Source organism: Orbicella franksi, chromosome 11, assembly GCF_964199315.1.
Source record: "Orbicella franksi chromosome 11, jaOrbFran1.1, whole genome shotgun sequence".
NCBI lineage: Eukaryota > Metazoa > Cnidaria > Anthozoa > Scleractinia > Merulinidae > Orbicella > Orbicella franksi.
Window position 1 is genome coordinate 27,651,287 of NC_138155.1, and position 16,565 is coordinate 27,667,851.

The window sequence follows — 16,565 nt, forward strand, 5'->3', positions numbered from 1 at the left end:
GCCTGTTTGTATTTTCCTCTTAATTTTCTGCCGTCTTCAGTTAGTTATTTGTAGTAATTCGTTTCATGTTTATCTTTAGGAATTTACCTTCCTCCTACAGAGAGTGAAATAAATTTGCTGGACTAATTGAAACTCGCTTTAAGTTGTGTCTGAAGTCGGCCCTTTGCCTCTTCAGGGACCATTTCTTGAAACTTCCTGCCTACTCGAGGGCTTATCAACTTACAAGGACCGTTTTCAGGCTGCTGTTTTGGGCCCAAAGCACCAAACTACATAATGAAACTGAAATCAGTTTTTAAAAAGAGCATTGGAATTATAATCTACAGTACAACAGTAATATTATTATAATTCAAATTATAAATATTCATACTGTATTTTGAAAGTGGAAGTTTTTTCACGAGGAATGTGAACGCCTTAAAGAGATCTTTTCCCGACTGTGCTATCCTGACGACCTTGTGCAGTCAATCATTCGCAGATTTATTGAATCAAAAGTGTCCGAGGATTCACATACTCGAGTGGCTGATAAAAGAGAAGCCCCAGTCAGAATCGTGTTGCCCTACAAGGACCAGAAATCTGCAAACGTAGTACGTAAACAGCTGGCTGACCTCAGTCGGAAGATCAACGCAGATATTAACCCAGTTTACACAAGTAGAAAGATCAAGGATGAAATTAAGGTCAGGGAAGACAAGCAGCCTCTTGTGAGTCAACAATGCGTGGTGTATTCATTTCAGTGTGGCCTGTGTGATGCAGGCTATGTCGGTTACACGTGCCGACACCTACACCAACGAATTGAAGAACACAAAGGATCGGCAATCGGAAACCACCTCAGAGAGCAGCACGATATGGAGCCAGAAGACATCACACAGAGTTTTCGAATCTTAAGAAAGTGTCAGAACAAATTTGGCTGCCTTATTTTTGAAATGTTTTTTATCAAAGAACTGAAATCAATGCTAAACAAACAGTGCGATTCAATTCGCGCCAAATTATTTGTTTAGGGCAATTCTTGCTAAGATTATTTTATTTTTCCATTGTATATTTTTAACACTTTTTCCACATATTTTATCACATTTTAGCCTTCGCCACATTTTTATCTATTATAAGTTGTTTTTAACATATTTATGGCTATATGCTAATGTAGAAAATTTACTCACTTGAAAATGACCTCGTAGAGGTCGAAACGTCGTGACTTTTTAGCGCTAGTTTTTATTTCAAAATCGATTTCTTAGAAACTACTTATTAACATACTGTATTTCTATACCTAACTAAGAAAACCAGTTTTTGATTAATATGATGCAAATGGACTTCTCTATAAAGTCACTTCCTTCAACTTAATGTCTGCTAATTTTTCACGCAAATAGCAAACCACCAGTTGTGATTGCAGTTACCCGTCTCACTCTACATAGCAATTTTCAATTTGGTTTCAAAATTAACTTGCATTTGGGTTTGCATCACTGTGCTCTGTTTTGCATCCTGTACTTTCTTTGTTGTGTTGTTTGTAATATTGTTAATACTCTGGTTCTGGTTTCAAGGCACTTCAATGAAAACTGTTCAGACATCACTTCCTTCCTGCATGAGATTAAGTAATAATTAAAAGCACATTTTTGGTCTGGGACATTGATAGGGATTCCTGGACAGGCCCCCCAGAGGAGCTCCCATCTGCTTTCAAAATTACATCATTAGCCTAGCAAAACTACTGCCAATCCCAAACCCCACATTAGAATTTAAAATCCTTAAAACTCATAGTCTTGTTGTTATTGGGATAAGATGTTCTAGGTTCCGAGTTACTGTGTCTGAAACACCTCACAAGATTAGAAGCCACAGATTTAGGAAAGCCATTCCCCAACAGAACGTTTTCATCATTGTTCTTTGTTTCTGAATGAGAGAGTCTATTTCACATATACGAGAAGGCTGCTGCAACAAGGCCTAACCCAAGTAATTTTGCTAAGTCAACGTACTTGACTAGAAAACAAGGCATTCTGTCTAGTGTTTGTGTGATTCCTTTAAATGTCAATGGATGTTCTTTTCAGAGAAATGTCCAGGAAATGGATCAAGCCATCTTCAAATTTGTTGACTGTAAAACATGTCCGATTTATTTGGTTTGTCCATCAACAGCATATCTTCAAAATAACGTCCATAAAACTACTCATTTATATGGCCACTGTCAAGCATTTTACGAACAATATCATTTTTGAGTTCTGTCATGATAAACAACAACAACAACAACAACAACAACGGCCTAATGAAGAACCCAACAAAATTGCATCAATTTGGTTGTTGAGTGCTCTCTTAATTAATTTGGTGTTAATCAATTTATTGTCATTAACTCCAAAGAAACCAATCTGAACAACTGTCAGGGCTTGCTGTCAGGGCTTGCAAACTCCAATTCCTCTTAGAGTGAAAACAAGGTGTTTTCCTTCCACATCTACATGGGAGAGTATCATAATTTATGTAGGTGGTGGTGGTGTATCGAGTTGTGTTTCACAAACCCTTTTCATTTTTTATGTTTCTACATATAGCAATATAAAGGAACTGTTTTTTAACTGTTTAATAGCAAACCACTTTATTTTTAAAGAGTCTGTTATTTTTAGTTAAAGTTAATTTGGCTAACAATTCCTTTCTATTTAAATGTATGTTGCTTGAAAACTGTGATCTGATGGCCCTAGATGCAATTTGAGTTTTTCTGTAATTTTGAAAAGTTAAGCCCCACTGTTTGTTATTAATATTGTATCAAAAGGGTAACACCATTCTTATCATGGTTATTCTATTGATTCCATTTCATCATTACTTAAGGTGGTTCTACAGTTATTGTGGGCACACTACCCCATGTCAAAGTTTGCAACATAAATTTTGGGGCTTTGAAGGATTGGCTAAGAAATTTTGGGAAATAGTTTGTCTTTCACTCGGTGATAATGTTACTTAATTCCATTTACTGGGGATAATATTTTTATTCTTACTGGTGTTTGACTGGACCCCATTTTTTGGACAACACTACCAGTAAAAAAAATTTTGCTGGCATACTTTTACTCAATTTCTGGAACCAGCTTATTTTGACTTAATACAAACCATGCCCAAGTTTCCGGGAAATCATTCGAGCAGGAGTTCAGAAGTATTAACTTAAAGGTCAAAGACATGTAAACTCAACTCTAACATTGACTGAAAGTTTCTACAATTGACTCTCATTTCCGAAACAAGCCATGAACCCAAATTTTGTGAGAAGCTTGCCCCAAAGCTTGCTAAATAAAAGTGCCTAGTCGATTAGTGATCGTGCGAACCATAAAAAGCATTAATCCCTAGTTCTTAAAATACTACAAAATGCTTGATAACCTCATTGAATTTTCAAAGATGCATTTTGCAACAGTATTTGGAAATAACTTTTGTGTCAAAGTCTTTCCACACAAATTGTACGGTACGGCAATATTTTGGCTATAAGTTTTACTGTTGTGACTCAAAAAGAAATGGGGCACTGTTGTCAGGATTGTAAGCTACTCCCCGACTGATCTCTGGTGAGGAAGAGAAGCAGTTTTATTAATCTATGATTACAAATACAAAATAGGTACTACAAGTACAGGCTGAGCCATCTTTTTGCCATTCCTTAATATATAGTTAAAAAGACAATTATTAATAATGACAATAATAATAAATAAAAATAGCAATAAAAGCAACAATGATGACAACAAAAATAATAACAATAATATTAATGATAATGATGTGCTTCTGGGCATGAATTATGTTTTCATTCATGACAGTTGGTTCATCGTATTTGACCAGTAAAAGTGCTTCACTGGGTCTATTTGTTAGAAAAGTGGAGTCTCATCAAAATGTGTGGGCACAGTTTGTGGATGTTTAAAATCTTGTGAGTGATGTCCTCTAAGACTGATTAATCACCCAATGAATCACTGTTGCAACACCAAAACAAGAAGGCAAGTTTATAAAAAAGTTGAGCATTTCTGCAAGTTGAAATTTTCTCGTGAGTGCTAATGGGCAACAAAAGTCTACTAGGTAGGCAACTAAAAAGACACATGGGGAACCAACAAAAACAGAACTAGTTGCCCAAAGGGCAAATTAGCAAGAAAGTTAGTGTCGTTCGAACACTGCATTAATAGCCGTCAAGCTCATTCTAAGAGCTTTATGGCATCCAAAAGTTTTCTTTACTCTGCCTCCTCGACTCCTCAACCTCTCTTAATTCATTTATGTTTGTTGTGCCCCAAACCATTGCAGGAAAGAAAGTGAGTGCTTTGCAGGCTGTAAGTATACATGTAGAATACAGTAGGGGCAATTGTACATGTATGGTTTACCAGTTTTGTCATTTAAGTTAAGGTTGTCATTTGCTAACACAGAAAGCTCAACTTCCTACAAGCTGTCTTGTTCACAGCTCTTGGGGTTTTAAATAAGAGTCACAACAAAGAATAGAAAAAATATGTGCACTGCAACAAATGCTTGAATAACTACATATGATATGCAAATATCTTCTGTGTAACATGCAGCAAAAATTGCTTGTGTCACTGCCATACATCTATACCTTAACCTATAATATACCACAGAACCTCCCAAACTACCGGTAAGTTGAGACTTTTATTTAATTTATATCAATTTTAAAAACAAAATTATTTTGTTCTAGTGGAGACAATGGGTTGTTGACTAGTTTAATGGATACACAAGGATAATAAGCTGTGCATTAAAGTGGTATTGTACAATCACTTCTTCCTTAAGATTTTGAAACTCCATCTACTAAACACTCCCGGTGCTAAATTTTAAGCCTTCATAGCAGGGATGAAAAGGAATTAAAAACTAGAAACTGGCTAATTTATCCAGGTGCGAAGAAGATGTGTTTTGAAAAATAGTTGGCCTTCTCCAACACATAATAGTTGGCTTTCTCTAATACATAATAGTTGGCTTCCTCTAACACATTTGGTTTGCAATGTTCTTCTTAGTATTGCTGGAGTACTTAGTGTACAAGAAAAAACTCATAAGCTAACCAGATATTGAAGCATAATATGAGGACATAAGCCCTAAAATTCTTGTGAAAGTGCTGCCATTACAGTTAAGACCCAATTACGTACAGGTAACAAAAAAATGAATTATTTTGGCAAGACACAACTCTAAAAATGTTATCAATGCATGGCAACTGATACATATCATGGTAAGGGCTGATGCTCACCATCCCTAGTTCCTTCTCTACTACGACTTTCTTCAGTTTGGGCATGTTTGCCCTCATCCAACCCATGATGATCATCCATTCCTGCAAAAACAGAAATTCAAAGCATTATTGTTACACACAAAATCACACAAATGCAATTATATTTTAAGTTACACTGACTGTTTTAAAATAACATACATGTACAGCCTTGTAGATTAAAAGTTGTTCCTCTGTAAAGGGAAATTTAAAAGAAAACAAAATTCAATCAGAAACAACTGCAGGAGTATGACTATCTTATCAAGACCTAGGTTTTTAAAGTCTATTTCAACTGACAATGAAACCAAAACAGAACAGACTGAATCTCTAGTGGCAAAGTTTAGCTGGTGAGAACTACATCATACTTACCAAGAGATAAAAGACATCCTTGAGAATAAAAATACAAGTAGATAAACAAACTGTTTTCTCCTTCTTTAATTGTTTTTTCATTAAAAGAACAAAAAAACCCCAATTATCCAAAAACATGAATAAATTCTCCAGAAGATAACAAGAATGGCAATGTTCCTCACACAAGAGCTGACACAAAGAGATAACGGCAATGCCACCTAATGAAGACATGACAAGGTATTAGCATGTATCCCTATTTAAACAACAGAGTGTTTCTGTCGAGGAAATATTGGTTGATAGTTGCCCCATGGAAATTTGATGTTCTTAAAACAAATATTTGCTAGTTTTAAGAACATCAAATTTCCAAGGGACAACTATCAGACCGATAGTTCCGAGACATTAACACTCTATTGTCTTTATCGTTCACCACTAAATTTTCTTCCGTGCGCCAGTTCAAAATTCATATTGAATTGTTTTCAACTTTTTTAGATGAAAGCCATGGAAGGTTGTTGAAGCCAAATGTAAAATTTGAAAAAGAAAACAGACAAAAACCCACTTAATATATTTCAATTGTTTACTTTCTGTAAGCCCGCTTCTTTACAGAAACATTTACACGGACGAGTACTATCCATCTGGGTATTTTCCTTGGACAGGCACTATGGGCTGATAGTGTCTCTCCACGGATGAACACTATTGCATCATGTGATCAATTTAAACCAATAAGAATCGGAGAAAATTCAGTGGTGAACTATAATATGTACTAATTGGACCAGCCGCATAGAAAAGGAAACCTAGGCAAGCACTTCTTGAAGCAGCCTCACATGATGACTATACACACTGTGTGCCTACAAAATACTGCTTCGTAACAAACAGCTTAAAGGTAGCATGTCAACAACAGAGGAAAAGAAGAACAGAAGGACAAACAACCCTGACTTTAACTGGTGATTCCTTAGCACTATATTGCGAACGCTTCAAGCGCAGAATTTTACACTTATTCAATAGCATCAAAAACGAAATCATTACTCATGGATTGTATGTTATTTGGATTATTTTTGATTCTTTTGCATAAGTTGTTTATTATGTTGTTCCTTATGCTCAAAAATTCATGTATGCCTATCAAAGTTCATCAAAAAACTGTACCTTCCAGCCACCGCAAAATGTAATGCAGAGTGATAAAATAAATGAATAGTACTATTTAAAAGACCTGGCAAAATAGGGTAAGACTGGTACATCATATCTCTTTTGCAAGCATGATGACCTATTTTAATTTATTTTTAGAGACTGTGCTTGGTAGGAAACATTCAGGGAAATGTATTGTACATTTGTTTTCATGATTGTGCCCAGGAGATTACTTTAAGCTTACTTTAAAATCGGTAGAAATCATTCCCAATACTAATAGAAGCAAAGAAATACCAGACAAAATAAAGGCTCGAAAGTTCAAACTGTCACAAGAATGGTAAACTCGATTTCTTGAGATCCTGAACTAAACTCAAATTTCTTGAACTGTAACCAATTTCAATCCTTGCAATCCTGCACTTTATTTCGAAACTACTGTTTTTGCTTTGCTCTATAGCATTTTTATCCAACTAAGCTGTAAATTTGGTGGCATTTGGCGATACAAGGTGGTAATAAGCTGAGTGAAAATTTGCTCTGTCTGCACGACAGCGTTTATTTATGCCCGTGACGGAGGCAGATCTTAATTGCAAAATGCAAAACACAACAGTGTGGACTATACAAACTAGTGCCAGCTTAGTTCGTGCCGCTTGAAAGCAACACGATCAACAAAACTTAGATTGCTGATGAACATGTCGAAATGGCTTCGTAGACTTGAGCCATATAAACTGCTCACTCCATTTCTACAAACAACATAATACAATACACTACACTTCACAAAGCTTCTTACCAACAATGTTAAGCTTCAAAGGCAGCTGTAAATGTGTTTCAGAACATGCAGAAAGATCCGGCAAAACACCTTCACGAGAAAAGTCACAATCGATAGGTTTCGAGCTTTCAACTGGCAAACACCGTCCCGTCCCCTAGTAAAATAATCTCAGAGGACACGATCACAACGCATTTTCATTGGAAGAAACAACAACACATACAATTGGTCAAAAGGTGCTAGACATGTCTGCCACGCAGGACGAAAGTGCAACGCTACACGCGGGAACGCGGGTATACCCAATTTGGTTACCAAGCTCCTGTTGGTCATCTAGTCTCGCGAGCCTTTCTGGGATCGTTTTTGCGGCAATGTTCAAAATCATTAAAATGGCGGCAACCAACCGTACACTGTTAGCAGAGGTCCCTTTAGCCTGCGAAACAGGCGTAATTTTTATTTGCGTATTTTAGGCGAACTGAGGCGAAAGCAAGGCGAGCGCGAAGCGCGAGTCGCGCGCTAGGGGAGGAGCGCGAAAAAAATAACGCCGCTCTTCCCCTCGCGCGCGACTCGCCTCGCTTTCGCCTCTGTTCGCCTAAAATTTTTTCGCCTATTCTGCAGGCAAAGGTCCCTTCGATCTCCTAGCCTGTGCATAGCCCCGGTTGGTGAGCGTGCTGCTGCAGGAATGCATGAGTACAAGAAGGTTTTATGACCCACCAACGAACGATGGCCCCCAGATAGCGCGAAGAAGTAATCGAGGTACGCAAATCGTGCATGTGAAAATGACGAGGAAACCATGTTAATGAAGGTAAACTTCACTGCTTTCCAGGTTACCCGTTTGGGACAGCCTCGTATTAAAGATAAGCTTATTTCTGGGATTATTGCTGACAAAAAAACAGCAATCTATATATAAGCTACTAGGTATCTGCGTACAGTCGTCTCGTGTTCCTAAATAAGAGACGTCTGTATGCCCGGGTCTGTATGCGGGCGACTAAACTGGAAATCACATAATTTGCACATAAAGAAGCCCCGAGTTACCCTGCGAGAGAGATTCCCTTCTCGTCTCTAAGCGAGCAGAAAGAGAAAGGAATGTGTCTTGAAGGGTAGCCCCGAGCCAATCTTTCACGGAAATCCCTTTAGCCTGTAAATGTTATGCCAGAGTGGAAGGGGTGCATGGGAACCTCGGTCAAATTTTATTTGTTTAAACACCCCATTCCCAGGAATTTGCAGATGGCTAACTGCTCATTAAATGCTCCATATGTTAGCATATGTCCACTAAAATGGTCAAAGGCAGTTAATTGCTGTCAATTCTCCCCGCATATGATTGGCCTGCCATTCTCGTCCTCCTCTGGCTTGACCCCATTAATGGGTGCATATTTGTCCACAAAATTGAAATTAAGACAACAAAATTGATGCCATTGCTCACTTTATTCTAACATAACTTGAAGAAAAAAAAAAATGCAATAATATGTAGCAACATAATGATTTTATTTTGACAGAGCTCATTTACATTCAACTGCTCAGAAAAAATGACCAAATATCTGTATAAATCAGCTGTGTTTTAGAAGTGCTGTGACTTATTTAATATTATTATTGCTAAATAATCATGCAAAATGAAACCAAATTGCAGTCTGTCAGCGAATTGAGTTAACAGATGATTGGTCATCTTTCACATTGAATCAGGTTCACACACTATAGTAAATCTGGACAAGTAGACTATTTTTATTCGCACAGATTATACAGATCATAACAGAGAGATCTCTCTAGCAACGATGATCCAATGATGTATTGCCAATTAAGAAAATAATAGATTTAATACATACAACCACTATTTTGATTCACTATTTGTTCAAGGCTAAGTAAACAAAGTATGGTTATTCAACATCACATTAATTCTTTTTTTTTCTTATTTCACAGGAGAAGCAGAAACTGGCCATGCTGTGTTTTTATAGCTTGATACAAACACTCAATTGAGTTTGAAAAAACTTATCTGAAAGGACAACCCCAAAACCATTAAACCCAACTGAACCTGATTGAACCTCTGACCCAGTCCCTGTCCCCCAAATCCAAACCTCTGTCCAGATTCAAGCCCCTTTCCCCCAACGTAACTCCAAACCTGCCAACAAAATCCAAACCCCTATCCCCCAACTCCAAACCCTTGTTCCCCAAATTCAAGCCTCCATCTCCCTAATCCAAACCCCTGTTCCCCAAAGCCCTGTTTCCCAAATCCAAGCCCCTGTCTCCCAACTCCAAACACTTGCCCCCTCAGGCCTAAATGATAAGTTTTTCAAACTTAATCTTGCGTTTGTGTCCAGCAATTTAAACATGAACATGTACGCACAAATTCTAGTGCTATACATACATTCTGATTGTTATATTTTAGTTTACATCATTTCAAATTCTAAAAATACAAAATACAACTCATAAAAAAATTACTGACTTTTGATGTTATTCTACTTGGATTAAAAAAGTCATCATTTTTGATTTGATTTACATGGATCTTAAGGTTTGTAAGTTTCTTCAGTTCCTTTAATCTGAACTCAGGAACACCAGGAAGTCCCCATATATTTAATAAATTATTATAGTGGTTACTATAATCATTTGTAGTTAGTCTGTTAAGTTACTGATTAGGGTTATGTGTCAAGATTAGTTCAGCTTAATAAGCAAATGAAGGAGAACTCATAATGTCCCAAGTTCAGAATTTTCAATTATTAATTGTAGTTTGATATTCTTGAGAGTTGGAACTACATCAGTTCACTACATGTATTTTGAAAATAACTATGTAATAATGATCATAGCTCAATTAAAATTTGGAATTGAAGTCTAAAAACTCTCGGGCTCAGGCAGAAATCAAACTCAACTTCAATCTGTTTCAGTCTCGCCCAGATTTGGCTTATAAGCTCATCTGTGTCGTGTTCTTTTTTCAGTAGGGCAATCTAATCACCTAGATACTCAGGTATAATATTAAATGAGTTTTCTAAATAAGAGCATCATTTAAGCAATCATAATTTTAAGAAACGCCTGTTGAAAAGCTATTATTTGTAAACAATAGCTTCAAAGACCATTTCTCAAAATTAGTAGCTTTCAGTACAAGCTATTTCAATTTTAAATAATAGCTTTCAAACTATTATTTAAATTAAAAAATAAGCTTTCACTTTGTCTTTAAAATCAAACTATTTTTTGTAAATAATAGTATTCAAACTATCATTTCCAATTATTTAGCTTTGATTTCTTGGCATTAGGATATTATTTAGAAGTTTCATTTGATGTTATGACCTGAGACTGTTTGTGATTTGATAGTTTTACTGAAAAAAATAACAAGACACTAGAACTTGCAGCCAAACCTAGACAACACCTGTACAGACTTAACAGACCTTGATTTCCACTGGAACCTTACAATGAATAAATAGACCTATCAGTAGATCTGAAACAAAATCTCAAAATATTCATCTTGTCCGTCTCAACTCCCTTCAAATTAAATTGAACAGTATTTGTTACCATCAACAATGTCCACGACTTATATCCAATACAATAATTTTAAAGCAGTTCCCTGGAAGTTTTGTATTGTCTCCTTTTCCACAGGCCTGTATGTTCCATTCAAGACAGCTCAGTAACTTGATCATCATACCAGATGAAGCCAGTAATGTGCCCCTTGACTGTTTGCCATTATCTGTGGTCACGTCTGGGAAAAAAACATGATGAAAGAAATCTGGTTAATTAATTTGCCTAGAAAACTTGCAAGTTCTATGATCTCATCATCACTGTTAACAAACTGGCTGACATTATTTTCGTTCTCATTGCTAGTGTATCAGTGTCTTGTCGTCAGCTAATGCATTAGCAGTGTGTGCCAGATGACATGTTAGCCAAAGTTAATTGAGCAATGCCTCAATGGGATCAGATTGGTTTCTTTACCACAAGTCTAAGAAATACCTTTATATCCGATCTGAGGTGAGTGCATTTGGAATAGATAGATTGGAATAGTGCCTGGAATTGACGTACATTGTACAAACCCCGTCACAACTGTTAAAACAGTCAAGCCTTTTTTCTCCTTCCCTTTTCTCAGTAATGGTTAATTCAAGAAACCTGCACTGCACAGATACAAGGCAACATTGAGATGGCAGTGGGCTGTTTTGGCAGTTGAAAATAAATGTTGCAAGTCCTATAAGCTGCCTTAACTTAAGTAACGTATTTGATAACATGACTAAAAGAGTTCAATAGATCAATTTTGCACTTTGGGGCAGAAATAGTGTTATTGAATTTGTTGTTTCAGGAAATATTTCATAGTCTTCCACTGTAGGTTTAACCCCCGCCTGTCTGGAAATTCTAATTTTGCTTCATTGTTACTACTTTTTCTTACTTTGGGTTTTGAAACCCCACCCTCCAACAATCTCCAATTACCTTCTTTGAGGTGGGTGCAAAAATTCCCTGGAACTACACAATGCAAGGTGCTCATCAAGAATCTCAATTATGGAATGGTTCGAGCATGACACAACATTTTTGTACCTTCGTTGAACAATAGCCTGCTAGAGTTTATTGCTTTCATATCACTTTCAGGTTGATCTGACTGGTCTGTTGTGGTTAATCATCTCTTGTGAAGATGGCAATAGAAGAAAATACCATCAGCTTGATGACAGGCTTGATGAAAGCTTGCAATGTTATCCACTGATGCAACTTGTCAACTGTGGATGGGGTAAAAAAAAAGGTGCTAAAAATTAATGTCAGGAAAGCAATGTCGTTTTTTGTAATCAGAAATTTGTTACAGATTTCTAAGTCCAGAAATGAATAAATTTGCAAACAATGTATGATATATCTATATAAATGAAAAATGGATGTAGATTATTATTTTAAGTTTCAGCTAATTGTTACAGAGCTAATTGTTGGGACCATGTCAATTAATTGATGTTTTGGTTTTCATTTTAATAACAAGGGCTGAGCTCCAAAAGGAAGGAGACAAGGCAATCCAATTCACATTTTCTACATTTAAACTGCATCATGTACAGAACAGTACCTTGTTGACTGTCATAACCATGATTTTGTCCATCTTGAGTGCTCTGCATGGGATTTAGAATCCAGCCAATAAAGTTGTTGATCTGACTCAAAGCTGCTTGTTCAGTGGGTGACATGACTCACAACTCAGTTAAGCCTTCAGCCTGCTTGTCCAACATGATTGATCAGCTCAATAACTGTGGTGTAGATTCCTTGTCTTTTCTCTGGTTGCCTGTCCGATGTGACTGACTGCACAGTGTTTACTGTATTCTTTTTGGATCATGTTTACTGTAGGTAGTGTTAGTCAACACTACCGACTGATATATCGACCAACAGTCTGTTGATAGCTGATCCAAGTATTGAACGAGTGTTGAGCAATACCCAGCCAATATATCGGCTGACAGTTGGTTGAGTGTCAGTTGAGTATCGGTCGAGTGTTGGTTGGGCATCAGTCGAGTATCGGTCAAGTAATGGCTGACTTATTGACCAAATACTCAACCAATACTTGACAAACATTTGACCAATACTTGACTGACATTCGACTGATACTTGACGGATACTCAAGCAACACTCAACCAACTGTTGGTCGATATATTGGTTCATAGTGTCAGTCAATACCACCTACAGTAAACATGACCCTTCTTTTCTATACCATGCTGTAGAAAATACAGCCAAACAGGATACAGGAAAGTCCAGCCATTGTATATTCAATGGTATTACACCCAACCTTCCCCTTGTGCGCTGCGCATATGTCATATTGATTGTTTTGGCCTCTGTATTTTCTAGGGCATGGTATAAAATAGTTGTGCAAGGTTTTGAGTGGTAGACCATGGAATATCCCACTTATTGTCACTTGTGTTTTCTTGGTGTACACACTTGTCTAAAGGCTTATGTGTATTCCAAGAAAAAACGGGTGACTCGCGTGATATTCCATGGTATACAACTCAAAAGTGTTAGTACTCATACTACCAGCTGATGTTTCTGCTACACAGAGGCACTGAGAGACTAGAACATGCAAACTTTCTAGAACATGTAGTAGTTTACTTTTTGATGACATGTGATGCAAATATTAAATAACTTTCTCATGCAAAATGCTGATTGGTCATGGCCTTCACAGAGTCTCACAAAAGCCTGAATTTTACATGCCTTGTTCCTGTTTGTTAAAAAGAATTAGGGTTAGGTCCCCTTTATGTTTTCCCGTTGTCCCAAATGGTTTTTTAACTTGTCTTCCAGTTTCTCAAGGGAAAGAAAACAATCCTACCAAGCACTCACACTTAGGTCATTGGTTTCAATCCTATCAAAGTCAGAATTTTAAAGGCGTGACCTCCTTTCCAATAGGAAGTTATAAATAATTTAATTACGTAAGGTGCAAATACTTACACTTTTCTGAAATATCTTGAGATGTTCCAAAGCAGATAGTTGCCAGTGTCAGTGGGGATACTCAGAAATGGCAGACGGTGATGTACATGTACTTCCTTGTTGTGCTCCTTATTGCATCCATCACTGGTATCACAGGTAGACATTTAAGTAAGACGGTACATGTAAAAGTTCTCCCTGTAGGTATCATCTACATGGTGCTTCCTTATAGGTACATCTTGGATTTGCAGGTTAATTGCAGATGTTGACTGTTCTTCAATTGCATCCATTAGCTGACGAAAAGGGATGCACCTTGACCCATAGCAAATCCATGTTCATCTGAATGTGAAACCTAAGAGGTCTGCAATTTGAGTAGGTTTTAACTGCTGGACAGATTTGACTAGGCCATATTCATGTGCACTAAAGGCATCCGTGGTTGATTGTCGATCTATGCTTTTGATTGACATCTCGATCAATACTTGATCAACATCCCGATTGGTACTCGGTCAACACTCTATCAACTGACTCATATCAATCAATTGAAAGTTAGTCGACTCTCGACTGACTGTTGACAGAGATGTCGATGTTGTGTCAATCGAGTGTCAACTGAGGGTCGATCGAGGATATCAATCAACACTCCATGGTGGATGCCTTTAGTGCACATGATCTGCTCCTTCTGGCTTCCATACAACAGCTTGGTTAAGGTTGTTTAATATCCTGTCACATTGGTACAGTGGTTAGGACGGTTTGAGCTTCGAAGTTTGTGATTTGTACCAGCATTGCTCACAGAGGTCTGCTAGCTGAAGTCTGCACAGCTCTCCAGCTGTTCTCAAGTGTCATTCAAGGTTAATGTGAGCTACCTGTAAATACTATAAAACACTCAAATGATAATGTAAATGTGTGCAATTAATTGAAATTGGTGTGTTATTTTACTTTCTTAACAGTCAATCATGTTTGTATTTTCTGTACACTGTTGGGTTTTTTTCTGTGTTATTTTTCCTCCATACCAGACAATTAACTGATCACAATTGCATCATTTTTATACTGGTAAAAAATGAGTGACTGCATTAATTTTGACTCCCACAACAGACAATGCACTTAGCCTACTTGCATTATTTTTAAAAGGGTGTATAATTTTCCCTTCTCAGCAGGCAATTAACCCTTTTTTGAATTTTTTTAACTACTAGGTTGATAAGATGCCCTCTGTTTTGTTGTACTACACCTGTTTGGTCACAATGGATCTTTCCTGTGATGCTGATCAACGTAGAAGCAAGGCTTGTGGAGGTACGCTGTAGTCTTCATGGCTGATTAACTATTGTGGTAAACTGTTCAAGGTTAGTGTTTGAAATACCTCTGATTATCAAATCCCTCATAATGCAATCTTTCTATCAATTGACTCACAGTGCATAGGTTTATGCACTACTGAAAAACATTTTTTGATCCTCCATAGACATTTGATTTATGTTTCAATCATAATACTCTACTGAAAAGTTAAGTTGTTTTTTTCCTGTTTTCAGAGACAATTGAACCACATCAGCCCGATTTATGCACTGCTGAAAAATGGTATGACTTTACTTGAATTCTAAACAGACAGTTGACTTATCATGCTAATTCTGCTCACCTAAATTCCTATCACTATTGATAATTTACCTTTTCTTTCCCTTTAGATCAGAGGATCTGTTTCTTCATGCCTGGATTTGTCTGACATTAAGTAGGTGCAGGTCTGCAAACTTAAACAAAAATGTTATTGAGTTGTCACAATTTTTTTTTCTTATGACTTACCATGTCTGAAGAAGGAAATATGGTGTTTTTATACCTCTTGTCCTCTCTCTGTCTCTTCATATATTAGCTTTAATGACATCATGCTGGTGACCATGTCTACCTACAACATCTCTGTTAAAAGTTTCAGTTAGTACCTGTATAATTGTTTCAGATTTTAGCGTATACATGGCAAAAAGTTATGATAATGCTCCCGAAAATGAGCTAGTCCCGGAAAATGGACCAGTCTGCTAAAAATATATTATATCTTGACGTTGTCTGTTATTGGCCAAATTAATTTTTTGTTATAGCACTGAATAAGCAAAAGTAGCTATCAAAAATAGACCTTGTTGAGTTGAAGATCCTGAAACAAAAATTGTTAGCAAACAGCACTCATGTGTGAACATTAAGTTATGATAATATTGTTACGATAGTGCTCCCGAAAATGAGCTAGTCTCCGAAAATGGACCGGTCTGCTAAAAATATATTATATGTTGATGCTGTCTGTTTTTCGGCCAAATTAATTTTTTGTTGTAGCACTGAATGCACAAAAGTAACTATCAAAAATAGACCTTGTTGAGTTAAAGATCCTGAAATAAAACTTGTTAGCAAACAGCACGATGTGTGAACATTAGGTTATGATAATGTTATGTTATTGCTCCCGAAAATGAGCTAGTCCCCGAAAATGGACCGGTCTGCTAAAAATATATTATATTTTGACGTTGTCTTTTTTGGCCAAATTTTTTTTTGTTATAGCACTGGACAAGCAAAAGTAGCTATCAAAAATAGACCTTGTTGAGTTAAAGATCCTGAAATAAACATTGTCAGCAAACAGCATGATGTGTGAACATTAAGTTATGACAATGTTAAGTTATTGCTCCCGAAAATGAGCTAGTCCCCGAAAATGGACCGGTCTGCTAAAAATATATTATATTTTGACGTTGTCTTTTTTGGCCAAATTTTTTTTTGTTATAGCACTGGACAAGCAAAAGTAGCTATCAAAAATAGACCTTGTTGAGTTAAAGATCCTGAAATAAACATTGTCAGCAAACAGCACGATGTGTGAACATTAAG

The 16,565-nt window shown here is 36.8% G+C and overlaps 2 long non-coding RNA genes across 3 annotated transcripts; one reads left to right on the top strand and one right to left on the bottom strand.

The window, feature by feature from the left end:
* Positions 1-11,969: 11,969 nt before the first annotated feature.
* Positions 11,970-12,514, bottom strand: LOC145460495 (uncharacterized). Its single transcript, XR_014039857.1, has 2 exons — positions 12,400-12,514; positions 11,970-12,070 (listed from the first exon to the last, which is right to left on the bottom strand). It is a non-coding gene; the product is annotated as an uncharacterized LOC145460495 (long non-coding RNA).
* A 1,310-nt stretch (positions 12,515-13,824) lies between these two features.
* On the top strand, positions 13,825-16,298 carry LOC145460493 (uncharacterized). 2 transcript variants are annotated; one of them, XR_014039855.1, is made up of 4 exons: positions 13,825-13,892; positions 14,921-15,017; positions 15,251-15,296; positions 15,401-16,298. It is a non-coding gene; the product is annotated as an uncharacterized LOC145460493 (long non-coding RNA). The 2 variants fall into 2 exon arrangements; XR_014039856.1 differs by lacking the exon at positions 13,825-13,892 and adding an exon at positions 14,496-14,578 and having other exon boundaries at positions 14,921-15,296; positions 15,401-15,444.
* The last annotated feature ends 267 nt before the right edge of the window (positions 16,299-16,565 follow it).